The following is a 15449-nucleotide window of genomic DNA, read 5'->3' as shown; positions in this document are numbered from 1 at the left end:
GCTTCCACTTGTAGGAACTCTTGACTTCAGCAACAAGATCGAAGACGGCGGATAGCGGTGAGATGGCAACCGACGACAGTGAGGAAGAAAAAAAGGAAGGACACAGGTTTAAGGGACCACTAAATCGTGTACTTGATACACGACTTAAGGTAATCCGCGATTACCTGATCAACGTTGCATGAATGTCCATGTGATAGTCTGCGCGTGCCAGGTCACAGGTAGTTGTGTACTGGTACACGATTACCCATTCAAACACATATTTTTGTCAATATTTTTTTATTCAATTATATTTTTGTTAATAATTATTAAAATAAGATTATTTAAAAAAAATCAAAATTTCATAATCAAATTAAATCACAGAGTTTAAAATAAAGATATTATTATTTCTCCGTTTTTATATCTTTAATAGGAGAAAAAATGAAGAAAAAAGTCACAAAGAGTTTACCTTTTTTTTTTTTTTTCCTAAACTAAAATTAAAATCAGAAACCAAAAATCCCGCAAACAACAAACACAAACCAACTCACAACCAACCCCAAATTCCGCCATCTAATTCCGGCAACCCCAGCCTTATCATCACCGCCAACCGTAGGCACAGGAGCACTAGATGCGCCACCATGAGCGCGTGGAGCAGGAATCGGAGTAACACCACCACCACTTTCATCAAAAACCAACACGCTTCTTGCATTCAAATTATCCGCTTTAAACTCATGCGCCGTAGGAATACCCGAACCCGAGTCGACCGACGGTCCAACTTGCCAAACTTGGTTCAACGACTTAGCCTTAGCCGGAACTTTCACGGTAACGAAGATGCACAAGTGGCCGTTGGTAGATTCCGCAGCGACGTCCCAGAACGGAAAGGAAAGCGACAGCGAAGGAAGAACAGAGGAGTAGGAAGTAACGTTGAAGGTAGTGATAGAGGCGATGTGGCCGCCGTCGGAGAGAGTGGCGAGGAAGGCTTCGGATCCGATCATGCCGGTGGCAGTGGGGTTGACGGCCCAGGCAACCCAGCCAAGGGGGCGCGGCAGCGGGGCGAGGAAGGCGATGGAGAGAGAGGAATTTTGGGGATCGTAGGTCCAGTGGAGGAAGGCGTTGAGATAGGGGAGATCTTGGCAGTTGGTGAAGGATCTGTTGGCCGGGAAGGATTGAGAAGAACAAGTGAGGGAATGGGAGAGGGAAAGAGAGGAGGAAATTAGGGTTAAGAAGAGGAAGAAATGGGAAAAGGAAGCCATTGGAGAGGAGAAATTGAAGAGAAATGAGGGATTGAATGGAGAATATAATCATATATAATGATGGAAAATTGGGGGAAGGGGAAGTGGCGGAGTTGGGTTGGGAGGTTAGGGATGATCATGTGGGGAAAGTGCCAGTGGAACTTACAACCCAATTAACTTCTTTTTTCCATTTTTTTTCTTTTCTTTTCCTTTTTTTCCTCTCATTTTGGGTTACATTGTTTTGACTTTGACCTTCTGTTTGGAGTTGAGTGGTGAAGTGGGAAAAGAGTGAGAGTGGGAAATTTGGGGAGTAATAGTTCTAACCAAGGTTTAAAATGTTCATCTCAATGACATATCAACGTCTTAATTTTAAATAAAATGTTCATGTCGATCAATATTTCTAGAAAATTATAAAATAAAAAATCAATTTACAAAAATTTAATACTATGCACTACAATAAATATAACTTATTATAGCTCTTGGACTAGTCTTTTTAAAAATAGGCTAGAGAAACTCTAATAAAAAAAATATTAAAAAAAAATTTTAGGGGTGTGCTCAAAATTTCGTAGTTATCCGCTCAAACATGCAAAATTTTGGGAGTCGCACACACTTCACCCCTTCTTCAAACACACGCAAAACCCATATTTTCTTTTTCTCTATTTCTCTTCTTTCTTTTCTTTTTCTCTATTTCTCATCTTTCCTTTCGTCGTCTCTCCACACAAAATTATAATCTTCTTTCTCTCAAATCTCAACCCTTATTTTCTCAAATCACAACTTTCAGCACTTGAAACCCATATCGTTGTCATTTCTCTCTTTATCATTCTCAATTCCGCGTGATACGGTAAAATGTGTGCCTGCATTCCACGTCGAGGGCTGATTTTCCATTATCTCCATCAATTGTAGAAACTTTGGTGAGTGTGATTTTCCTCTCTTTACTCATCCTTAGATCCATTATCGTTTTCTTTTTTATTTGATTTTGGATTTTTCTTTTTGTGTTTTTCCATTGGCAAATGATTACTGTTTGTGTTTGGTTGCTGTTCGATTATAATTTCTGCACTTGAAGGAGATTGAGTTAGCTAAATGGAATGCAATTATGTATTGGGTTTTGTTTCCTCTGATGGTTGATGATTCTGTAAATCTAGTAGAAAAATTTTATGTTAGAACTCGATCCTCAATCCTCGATCCCCACTGGGAGGAACTCGATTTGGTCCAGAACTTGATCCTTGATCAAACTCGATCCAAGTCTTGATCCAGTCCAGAACTCGATCCAAGTCTTGATTTGGTCCTCGATCCGGTCCAGAACTCCCCATTGTGAAGAACTCGATGCTCGCCCAGATCTGCCACAAAACAAAACTCACTCGATGCTCACCCACAAAAAAATGTTTGTATAAATAGACGCAACATTTTCTCTTATATATTGTTACTTTGCGTCTATCGCGTGTTCTTTACCTTTTTCATTTTAATAAGTTTGTTTCTTTGAAAAAACTATTATTTATTACTTTGTTATCTTGTATTGTGGAATTTAGATTCTTGATTTTAACATTCTTTTCTTTCTTCTCCCTTCAGTTGAGTAGTTTTTTATAGGTCAAGATGGTGGTATACAAATGATTCTTTAATTTTGAAAGAGTGAGGTACGTGATTTGCTTTTGACTTATTAATTAAATGAGTTTATATTTATTTAAGACAGGTTTGTGTATGTTCTTAAATTTCACATATTCTGATTTTGATTTAAATTTGTGTGAGTAGGTGTTGTAATTAGTCACTTAGAATATGATTTTTTTTTTTTTTTTAATGTAGCTGATTGGCCTTAATATACTATCTTTGATTGATATTGTTATCCAAATATGTGGGAATTTGGTTGCATCTTTAGTGTGTTATTATGGTACTGTATTGATCGATTTTTGGTTGCTTAGTATGTTGAAAGTAATAAATATTTCTAGACTTCTATGTAATAAAAGTTGTGAGAAGTTGTATGTTTATATATTTTTAGAACTTTGTATGAATGTTAATTAACGTGTGGATTTGAAAGATTTCTTAGCAGACAATCTATTTTAAAATGTGCATCAATCATGCCTATGCGTTCAACGTATGCATAGTAATTATACTCTTTCTTCTTTTGCTAATTTTCAAATCGTAATTTTTTAAGGCAACGAAAGGGCTTTTATAGGCAACATTAACGAAACAATTCTTTTGGAAGATTTTGTGATGAGAGGAATTCTAGGATTTTCAATGCCTTTTTTGGTGTAAAAGTCCAGAATTTGTTGATTAATGGTTCTCATGATTTCCTACTCTTAAGATTGGTCCAATATTCCAGTGAATGATAATGTGAGAAAGGAAGTCATCACAAAATTGACAACGAATGTAAGACATCTCCATATTTTACATATTATTTTGAATTTGCTTTTAACATATTTATTCATTGTGACTTTCTTTCTATTTTACTACTATTTTCATATGTTTAGAGTTCATGAAAACTGATTGTATTATTATTGCCTAATTAGTGGGATTTATTATTCACTGATCTATGAAGTTTAATGTCAACTTATCCTTCTTGACCAATGCTTATATATATTTGTTACATTGAGAATAGCTAAAATGAATGACAAGCTCATGAATTTAGATATAATTAAAGATTTAATAATTGTGTTTACGTAACTTTGTCGATTATTAATGAACCACATATTTTAAAGTTGTTTTGAGAGTCAAAATGACAATTATGTACTTTTTATATAGTTTTGACATTCAATTGTGGTTTTGGGAATCAATCTGATGCTAATTCACTTTTTATGTAGGTAGACGAAGATCAAAGATGGAAACTCAATTCCATGATGCTATAATCCTCAAAACTCGATGAATTTTGTATTTTGTGAACCTTCTATGGTTAAAAATTACATTTGACGTATTTTTTGTATTATTAGATAACTTTTTTAGTTTCTAATGTAAATTGATTACTAAATTTCAATAATGAAAGAAAGTCATTGTATTTAATGCATACATTGTGAATTATTTCATATGTCTATTTAACTTAAAACAAGTGTTTGTAATGTAAATAGACAAATTTCAATGTTGTTTGTTATAACATACGATTAAAGCTATATATATATATATGATATAATAAGCCTTAAAAAAAGTTATCATATATTCAATAAAGCATTAAGAAAAGGTATTGATGTCATATAAAATAATATAATAAAGATAGCATTGAGAGCAAGCTAATATATGTTAAAGATTAAATTTAAACTTTAAATATTTGATGTGAAATTTAAAACTATTAGAAAGAGAATTACGAAGATTTCATTGAGGACTACTATAAATTATTGACATAAGTTACATGCTACTCTCCTCAATTTTAACCTGTACCACACGAAAATTACTAGAACACGCATCCTAATATGCTTGTCTTATATGCCAACCCATCGTTGTTGAGAAAACCTGGTAGACCAAAGAGTTTATTGAATTATAATGAGATGGATTGGATATAACTAAGTATTCAAATACGATGTGGATTTTGTAATCAATTAGGTCACAATTGGAGGATGTGTCCTTCGTTACAAAGATAGGCACCAAACAGTTAAGGATTTTTATTTTTAATATTTTTATCCTTTAATTAATATTTGTATTGTGCAATTAATATTTTTATTATGTAATTAATATTTTATTGTGTAATTAATATTTTTATTATAATTTAGTTCTAATTTATTTGTATGTTTTACTTGATAAATAAATATTTTTTTCTCTTTTAGATAATGGCTTTAAACCCAGGACTGATTGATCCTGATGTTTTATACGATCAATCTATTCATCGATCATCAATTGTGTGGCAAGATCGTACTATAGGCGAGATATACTGTAGCGTCAAGAGGCGGTTGTTCATCACATTATCCCACTCCACTGTAGAATACTATCATTACTTCTTACATCATAATTTTATGAAGTGGCTAGATTGGGATTTATCTAGTTAAGTTGACATCTGATCACTACATTAATTGAGAGATGGAGGCCAAAGATGCATATGTTTCATGTGCCTACTAGAGAGTGCATGTTGAAATGGCTACCTCTGGCGAACAGCTAACAAAATAGAACACCCTTACCTTGGAACCGACCTGGGAAGTGAATTAATCAAATATTTTATAAACGTGCAAGAAATATTTTTGTTTATTAAAGAGTTTAATAAAAAAAAAATACATATTATTAAAATATTCAACATTTCTGAGTTAATAAATTATTTAGCTGGATTTTTCTGAGTTAAATTATTTAGTGGAAGGAAACAGATGCATATGATATGTTATTTTTTCCACCCACGTTCTCCCTAATAGTTCGCAAGGTGAGATTCATGCTCAGCCTTGTGGTGCTCTGGGCGCACCCTTCCTTAGGAAGATGTTTGCATGGGTCAATATCAAGGTGAATGGAGAAAGTGTTTATAGTAAGTGGGAGTAGGACGTGTGTCAACATATCTTGCGGTCTCCTTCATTGGTTTGAAATATTATTTCCATGTTCGATCTCGTGGTGCCCTAGGAGCGTCCCCTTCAGGAAGGTGTTTGCATGGGAAAGGGACATAACAAACTCCAAAAATGGATAAGATCGCTATAATCAATTACACCAATAACATTCCACCTTGAGGCAGACTAGTTGGGGTGGGATTATAGGGTTGAAAATGAAGGGTTACACTTACAAGAAAATATTAAGGTAGTTAATGATTTCTAGACTAAATCAATGGTAATTGAATATTATAGGAATAAGAGTTATTTTGGTGTAATATGGGCACCGGAAGAAAAGTTTCCCTAAGTATTTAGCCAGAGGGGCAAAAATGTCAAACCTGCAAAAGGAACCTATTTCCATTGCAACCAGGATGGGCACTGGAAGAAAAGTTTCTCTAAGTATTTGGCCAAAAAAGAAGCGAAAGAAGGTAAATATGATTTACTGTTTCTAGAAATGTGTTTAGTGGAAAATGATAATAATACCTGGATACTTGATTTAGAAGCCATTAACCATGTTTTTACTTCTTTACAGGAAACTAGTTCCTGAAAGTAGCTTGAGGCTAGAGAGATGACTCTATGGGTCGAAACAGGGGAGGTCGTCTCGGTGGTTGCAGTTGGGAGCTTAAAGTTATTTTTCAATTCAAAGTTTATATTGTTGGACAATGTTTACTATGTTCCTAATTTTAAAAGGAACTTTATTTCAATTTCGTTTTTGTTAGAACACTCTTATAATATATATTTTATTCGTGATAAAGTGTTTGTCTGGAAAAATGGTGTTGATATATGTTTTGTAACAAATGAAAGTAACTTATATGTACTAAGGCCATTAGTATCTAAAATGCTCCATAATGTTGAAATGTTCAATACTACAACCAAACAAAACAAAAGAAAAAAGGTTTCTCCAAAAGAAAATGTTCATCTTTGGCATCTAAGACTAGTCATATTAACCTCAATAGGATTGAGAAGTTGGTTAAGAATGGATTGTTAAGCAAGTTAGAAGAAATCTTTACCAATATGTGAATCTTGTGTAGAAGGAAAAATGACAAAACGAGCTTTTTCAGGAAAAACGTTATAGAGTCAAAGTACTCTTGGAGCTTATATATTCAAACCTTTGTGGCCCAATGAGTGTTAAAGCAAGAGAAGATTTTGAATACTTCATCATTTTTACTGACGATTATTCTAGATATGGGTACGTTTACCTGTTGTAACATAAGCCGTTTGATAACCTGTTGTAACATAAGCCGTTTGATAACCTGTTGCAACATAAGCCTGATACACTTGAAAAGTTCAACAAGTATAAGGTTGAAGTTGAGAATTTATTTGGTAAAAAGATAAAAAAAAAAAAAAACACTTCGATAAGATCAAGGTGGAGAGTACATGAATATAAGATTCCATAACTATATAATAGAACATGGAATCACATCTCAACTCTCAGCACTCGGTACACCTCAACAAAATGGTGTATCAAAGAGAAAAAATAGAAATAGAACCCTGTTAGACATGGTTCAATCCATGATAAGTTATGCTTCTCTACTTACTCATTTTAAGGTTATGCAGTGTAGACTACAGCCTACATTTTGAACCAAGTCCTTCAAAGAGTTTTTGAAATGCCTTTTAAATTATGGAGAGGTCGTAAAAGTGGTTAGCAGTATCTCAGGATTTGGGGGTGTCCAGCATATGTGCTTGTGGTAAATCTAAAGAAATTGGAATTGCGTTCAAAATTATACCTCTTTGTAGACTACTACAAAGAAACGAGAGGTGTTCACTTTTATGATCTAAAAAAAATAAAGTGTCTGTAATCGATAAGAAACTTTCTTAGAGGAAAAACACATTAGAGAACATAGACCTAGAAGTAAAATCATATTAAATGAACTTATTAAAAAAACTACTGAAACTTCAACAAGAGTTGTTGAAGAAGGAAGCATTTCAATAAGAGTTGTCGATATTGCTTCATCAAATCAAGCACATCCTACTCAAGAGTTGAGGGAGCCTCTACGTAGTGAGAGGATTGTAACTCAACCTACTCTTTTTCTGGGTTTAACAGAAACTCAAGATGTCATACAAGATGATGACGTTGAGGATCTATTGACCTCCAAGCAAGCAATGGATGATATGGACAAGGATGAGTGGATTAAAGCGATGAGTCTAGAAATTGAGTCTAGCAACTTGAAGATAAACCTAATAGAGCTAAACCTTTAGATTGCAAGTGGATCTACAAGGGAAAAAAGTTGTAGATGGAAAGGCACAAACCTTTAAGGCGAGATTAGTAGCAAAGGGTTATACCCAAGTTGAGGGAGTGGATTATGTGAAAACTTTCTCGGCTTTTGCTATGCTAAAATCTGTCCAGATTCTTTTTTTCCATTGCCACATATTATGAATATGAAATATGAAAAATAGATGTCAAGATTTCCTTTTTGAATGGTAATTTTGATAGATAATCTACATGTCTCAGCCAAAAAGATTCATTGAACAAGGAAATGGAAAAAGGTTTACAAGCTAAATCAGTCCATTTATGAATTGAAACAAGCATCTTGATCTTGGAATATGAGGTTTGACGTTGTGGTCAAATCTTATGGCTTTGATCAAAATGTTGATGAACCTTGTGTTGTGAATGTTCTAAAACTCGCAGTTCATATTATAGAAACATATTCTATTTTTCAATGAAAGTATTATTGAAATTGCATTCTGTTATATAATCTAATAAACAAACTCATGGCTATAGTATGAATACTTTAACTTTATGTAGAGACATAAAAGAGAATCAAGTTATAGTATATAGCCTAAAGGGTCTATAAGTATATGGATGAGATTAGGTACCTCATCCTGAGGACAATATGGATGCGGACCACTTTGTATACTAATACAAACAATGTGATCCTAAAATCGTTCATGTGGAGATATGCGAGTGAGGGCATCCTATGCAAAAGATGTTTGCATAAGATCGGACCATAGTCACTTTTATTTATAATGACCATTTACTGTTAAAATCGACTATTTCAATTCGATGACATAGGGTAACTCGATCTTAATCCTGAGCTAACTATGAACTCCTCTTTATTCAGGATTATCCTTTGATCTGCATAGGTGAGCGTAGTTCAACAACATTGCTCAATAAGCCTCCCATTTTGGGGATAAAACCGGATAGATAGTTGGGAACTTAGTTTTGCAAGAAGAAATTCACTCCTACCCAATTTAGGGTTAGCAAATAAGTTGTTCTCTTAAGTACTGATTCTTGGTCTTGAACAAAGGGGCCCCACCCTCTTATGATAAAGAGAACCATCGTTTATTAGTTGGACTATAAACCAATTGTTCAATAAAGAATCAATGGTGACTTAAGGAGCAAGATGTATTTACACAGGTAAAATCGTAATTTTGACCTAGCTATAAGTACGAACGACCTGTGAAGTATCGACTTACTAATTATGGTTTAATCAAGTGGACAAAAATATATCAATAGTGAGAAGAGTGCAACTATTGAACTATAGTGGTATGTCTCATTAGTTAACAAATGTTGATTAATTCGATTTAAAGAGTTTAACCAATTAAATCTCAAATCGTTAGAGCTCAAGATTTGTAGGCTCATAAGGTCCCGCTACTAGCTCGTAAAAGATTATACATTGGATTAGAGTAGTGAGCGAATTTGAAGTGCTTAAATTCGAAATTAGGGTTTGGAGTTTGAAATGTTCAAATTCAATTTAGAGTTTGAATAATTATATTTGATAAAATTAACGTTTAAATTTATTGAATTAAACGTAATTAGAGAGCTCAAATAATTTAAATATTGATTACATGAATAGAATTCATGTTTGAATTAGATATTTTGTTACTTTAATATTTGATATTAAATTAATTAAATTTGTTTAATTAAATTAAATTAAATTAAATTTTAAAATAAGTTCTATTTAAGAAATTGAATTTAAAATATATTTAGTTTTTAAATTAAATATAATGAGGAAATTGAATTTTAATCAAAATTAGTGGGATTGTTCCATTTTCTATTATTTGAGTGGAATTATCCACATTTTAACACCTATCCCACTTCTTAAGTGCTAACTGAAGTGTCAATCAGCTGAGTTAGTGAGTCCTTACATGTTTGAACTTAATAAATACTTCAATTTTCAGAGTATTTTGGCCATGCAATCTAAAATTTGATAGAAATTATGAAATTAACTTGCTCTCTAAAAAACCCTCTCCAATCCTATCTCTAATTGCTCTCAATTTCGAGTTTCTACCACGTAATCCAAGGCTAAGAATGTGTGTAAGCCCAGTCAAAGATGGCTGTTCTAGGCGGGGTAGGCCACCCAGTAGAGAAGATCCTCTTGGTGGTCTACTAGAGTTTTGGAGATCTATTTCGTGAATATTGCATGGATTTTAAGTGGAATTCTTCAAAGGTATTCATGTTGAAACCATTTTCTGCTTAAAACTTATTTTATCATGCTTGTTACTCAAATTAAGTGTAATTAGAGTGCTTAATGATTCTATTAGCTTCCGTTTTTATCATGTTACTCTATCACCTTGTGTTTACAAGAAGATCACTAACGATTCAGTAGCTTTCTTAGCATTGTATGTGAATGATATCTTACTAATTGGGAATGATGCATGTTTTCTAACTAAAATTAAAGAATGGCTAGCTGCTCAGTTTCAAATAAAATATTTGGGTGAAGAAAAATTTGTTTTAGGGATCCAAATCATTAGGAATCGTAAGAATGAATCTAATTTTCAAACTAATAAGGATTCTAAGAAATCCACATTAGGATCAGTATTCACTCTGAATGAAGGGGCTATAGTATTCTAATACCCTAACTCCTAATCTGAAGGGAATGAGGTTAAATAAGGAAATAGGATAGAACAAATAAAATTTGAGAAAATTTAGATAAAAATGATTCAAGTGTTATTTATATGTTGGTGGGTGCAAAGGGACATACAGACGTGAGGGTATTTGAGAGCGAAATCAGCGAGAGCACTGAAGAATGAGAACATTAAGAGCAGAATCAACGAGATTGGAGAGAGTGAAAAGATGGGAGAGAGCGAGAAAATGGGAGAGCAAGATCAACGAGAGCGTTAAGAGCGAGACGGTTTGCTAAGGCTTTACGATGGAGCCGTACGAACTTGTGGTACATTGGAGGTTGGGCTGGCTTGCGGACCTAAAGGGATACGTTCATTGGTAATGTTAAACTCCTGGAATAAACATTTGTTAATTAAGCAGATGAAGTGGCAAAGGGAGATTTCATGCAAAAGACCTTTTATTAACTTAAGTAGGAGGTGTACGATTAAGATTACATGCAAATTAGATAATTTTGGGATGGAAAACCCAGAATTAGACAACTTAAGCTCTGTCGGCTAGTGTTAATGTTGGCAACCTAAAGAAAAGTCATTCGTATGGTGAGTTGTCATGCAGGGAGAAGCTAGAGATGGCTATAAATAGAAAGCCTCAGCGTGAAGCTTTAACCCGCGCAAAATTAAACCTTTCAATATTAAACATCTTGATTAGAGAGTTGGTAATTGATGGTCAGGCTGCCATTGGTATTGAAGTCAAGGAGATCGAAAGTTGCAGCAGCACTAGTTTTGTTGAGTAGGGGAGATATTTACAAGTAAATTTCCTTAAGAGGATTTACTGACGGTGAGTGGTTACTATGTGTTGTTTTGATTTATATATGTATATGTATATATGAGCCTTGTACGTAGAGGGTAATGTCAAATGTGCATAAGTAGTGATGCATGATTTCTGTTGTGATTGCCGTGATATTGCATGTTATATTGTGATGGAAACTAGAATTATACCCAGGATATGGTTAGTATGCTTGAAAAGGGTACTTGGCGGGGAAATATGGTCGGCTTCAGTCAGTGGAAAAATATGGTCGGCTTCGGTCGGTGAGAAATGACAGTCGGTGACGACCGGCGGGAAAAAATGGCCAAGTTACCTAAGCATAACTAGCGGGAAAGAAATGGCCGATGTGCATATTGGCGGGAAAATGGGGTATAGGGAAAGTTTCCATAAAATTGTTATTGTGTTGTTGGGTTGACAGTAGTTGACCGTTAACAGGAAATGATTCAGTGGCTTGGCTGAGGAAATGAATTTGAAATGGTATTAATGTGTTATTGATTGCATGCTGTTTTCCCCAAAAGTTTATTTTTGATAAGCCAAGGTTTCGTTTATAAAAGATATACCACTCACTGGGCTTATTAGCTCATGTTTTTCCAAATGTTTTCTTATATCCTCCCCCCCCCCCCACCAGGTAGCAAAGCGGAGCGTTCGAAGAGGAGTCTACCACCCACCATCACCATCTCAGGATTTGGTAAACTCTCAGGGCACAACTCAGACCATGTAACAAAGAATAGAGAGAAAATCTACTTATGTGTATAGAGGGATAGGGGGAATACTGTAAACTTATTAAAATTTGTAATAAATATGGGGGGAAATATTGAACATGAGTATTGTCTTAGGATGCTATTAGTTATCCTCAAACTACCTTCCCGGTCTTGGGGTTTAAGGCTTGGGAGGGGGTGTGACAATTTGGTATCGAGCAAAGGTTTACGTAAAACCTGGGGAAGGATTGAAAATGAAAGTTAAGTCTAGCCTAGGCATAAATAGGATCTAGGAAAATAAGACAAAAATATAATAAAGGGGATAAGTTTAGAGCCATAACGATCTCAAGAAAAGGCTTACCTAAGGTAGGAAAAGCCAAGTAATAAAAGTTAGGATAGGTCAACACTTGGGTATGATAAACTATATTAGGAAAACCTGACATAAAATCGAAAAGAGGTTAAAGGAAAAAGGAAATAATAGATGAACATAGGAAATCCTAAAAAAAAAAAAAGAAAAAAAAGGGAGAAGTGACAAATGACTAGTAAGTAGTAACCTGAAAAATGTCTACTGTAGGAAATGGATCTGAGCGGAAGAAATTGGTGTGGGAACGAATCCAGAACACAAGATGGGACCCGCGATGCTAACCCAGGGAATAACCCTGAGAAATCAGAAGATAGCATAAATAATAACATTATTACTTTGAACAATACAAATCTGGTGGTGTCCCGAGCTGATGTAGGATGTCCACATTATCGGAAAAACCATGGTGGAATGTGTTTAAAGGGAACTGGGATCTGTTACGGTTGTGGCAAAGTAGACCATAATCGTAAAAACTGTTACACCTTCCAGAAGAAATTGAGAGAAATGCAAGTGAGGTATCAACGGGAACTAACTGGTGGTTCAAGTTCGGGAAGTAACAACGTTCTGCCTGAACTAACCATAGACCAGGAATGGGCCCGTGCAGGGAAGAAAGATATTCCTCAATGAATTGTGATAGAATTTGAAGAACAATCCACCTATGACTTGCAAGATGGGGAATCTTACAAATTCTGCATCTTCTGCAAGGTAATGGGGCATGTCCAGGAGCGGTGCATTTGGAGGAATGAAAGAATACAACAGAATTTCGAGAAACTAGGATTATCCAGAAATAAGTAAACCACTAAAGAAAAAAAAACCTGAGAAAAAGAAAATCTGCAACTGTAAATGAAAATAAGATGTAAATATAACTAATGTTCATAAATAAAAACGTATGTTGATAACATGTGAATGATTGTAGACAAAATGCTGAGAAGTGGGAAACGTAGAACAGGGCAATCTTCTGGAAATGAGAGTGAAAGTGCCTCAAGTCATCTAAAGGAAAAATCTAGAGAGGAGAAACAATGGACAAATTTACCCACAGACTTCAGGCGAGCCTAGAACATATACAACCTGATCCCGAAAAGAAATATGGGATAGAACGGTTAAAAGCTTTGGGAGTCACAAATTTTCAAGGAACCAAAGACCCTACAGACTAAGAAGCTTGGATGAACCAACTAGAAAAATGTTTTCAAGTGATGAGATGCCCTGAAAATCGTAAGGTAAGTCTTGCCATATTCTTACTGCAAAAACAGGCAGAAGATTTGTGGAAGCTACTGAAGAATAGAAGGGGTGAGCAGGAGCAGATATGCTGGAAAGAATTTCGAAAAACATTTTTCGAAAGATTTTATCCCCGATCATACAGGGATATGAAGCAAGATGAATTCCTACAGCTCATACAGGGAAGCATGACTGTAACAGAGTATGAACTAAAGTATATGGAATTATCTAAGTATGCTTTAAACATAGTAGTGGATGAAAAGGAACGTTGTCGAAGGTTTGAAACAGGATTGAAACAAGAAATTCGAACTCCTATTACAGCAACCGCAGAATGGGGCGAGTTTTCGAAACTAACAGAAGCTGCAATGCGAGTAGAAAGAAGTTTAACGGCAAAAGAAGTAGGACCAAAAAAGGAATCCGTAATGAGTCGGTGGCGGAAGGAAGAATCAAGAAATTTTGCCCTCAGGGTGGAAAGCAGAAGTGGATGGAAAAGAAGGGGAGTCACCAACACCAAAGCAGACCCTGAACGGGAGAGCCAATTAAAGGAATCAATGATGAGCGTTAACCAAAGACCAAGATGCCCAGTTTGTAATAAATATTACCGAGGCAGATGTTGGGAACAAACCCAGGAGCGGCCACACACATGTTTCAAATGTGGCAAACCAGGACACTTTAAACAAGAATGCCCTCAATTGATGGATACTAGAAATATACAACCATCCAACAACCTAGGAGGAAAATCAATGACCAATGACGGAGGATGAACTATGGGGGAAAGAAAAGAGGAAACGGGGAAAATGACGTTGGGAAAGCTATATGGATTGACCCGAGAAAGAGAAGACAATATGTCAGTAGTGAGAAAAGGGAAAGAAAAAGTTTTTGAAGAATAGAATAAAGGTTGTAGTGTAATAAAACTGTAAATTATTAAATAAAAACTCTGTTGCGAATTAAGTTTTGTTAATTTCGAGGACGAAATTATTTTAAGGGGGTGATAAATGTAATACCCTAACTCTTAATCTGAAGGGAATGAGGTTAAATAAGGAAATAGAATAGAACAAATAAAATTCGAGAAAATTTAGATAAAAATGATTCAAGTGTTATCTATATGTTGGTGGGTGCAAAAGAACATATGGACGTGAGGGTATCTGAGAGCGAAATCAGCGAGAGCACTGAAGAACGAGAGCATTGAGAGCAGAATCAACGAGATTGGAGAGAGTGAGAAAATGGAAGAGAGCGAGAAAATGGGAGAGAGCGAGATCAACGAGAGCGTTGAGAGCGAGACGGTTTGCTAAGGCTTTGCGATGGAGCCGTGCGAACTTGTGGTGCATTGGAGGTTGGGCTGGCTTGCGGACCTAAAGGGATACGTTCATTGGTAATGTTAAACTCCTGGAATAAACATTTTTTAATTAAGCAGATGAAGTGGCAAATGGAGATTTCATGCAAAAGACTTTTTATTAACTTAAGTAGAAGGTGTACGATTAAGATTACATGCAAATTAGATAATTTTGGGATGGAAAACCCAGAATTAGACAACTCAAGCTCTGCCGGCCAGTGTTAATGTTGGCAGACTAAAGAAAAGCCATTTGTATGGTGAGTTGTCATGTGAGGAGAAGCTAGAGATGGTTATAAATAGAAAGCCTCAGCGTGAAGCTTTAACTCGTGTAAAATTAAACCTTTCAATGTTAAACATCTTGATTAGAGAGTTGGTAATTGATGGTCAGGCTGCCATTGGTATTGAAGTCAAGGAGATCGAAAGTTGCAGCAGCACTAGTTTTGTTGAGTAGGGGAGATATTTACAAGTAAATTGCCTTAAGAGGATTTACTGACGGTGAGTGGTTACTATGTGTTGTTTTGATTTATATATGTATATGTATATATGAG

General features: G+C 35.2%; 1 pseudogene across 1 annotated transcript; it reads right to left on the bottom strand.

Moving 5' to 3' along the window:
- Positions 1–362: 362 nt before the first annotated feature.
- On the bottom strand, positions 363–1455 carry LOC120086664 (auxin-induced in root cultures protein 12 pseudogene; annotated as a pseudogene). The gene has a single exon (XR_016532492.1). The product of XR_016532492.1 is annotated as an auxin-induced in root cultures protein 12 pseudogene (transcript).
- Positions 1456–15449: the final 13994 nt, after the last annotated feature.

Source organism: Benincasa hispida, chromosome 9 (assembly GCF_027475165.1).
Source record: "Benincasa hispida cultivar pf3 chromosome 9, pf3_genome.v1.1, whole genome shotgun sequence".
In the NCBI taxonomy this organism is placed as follows: Eukaryota; Viridiplantae; Streptophyta; class Magnoliopsida; order Cucurbitales; family Cucurbitaceae; genus Benincasa; species Benincasa hispida.
This window is presented reverse-complemented; position numbering and strand designations above follow the sequence as displayed.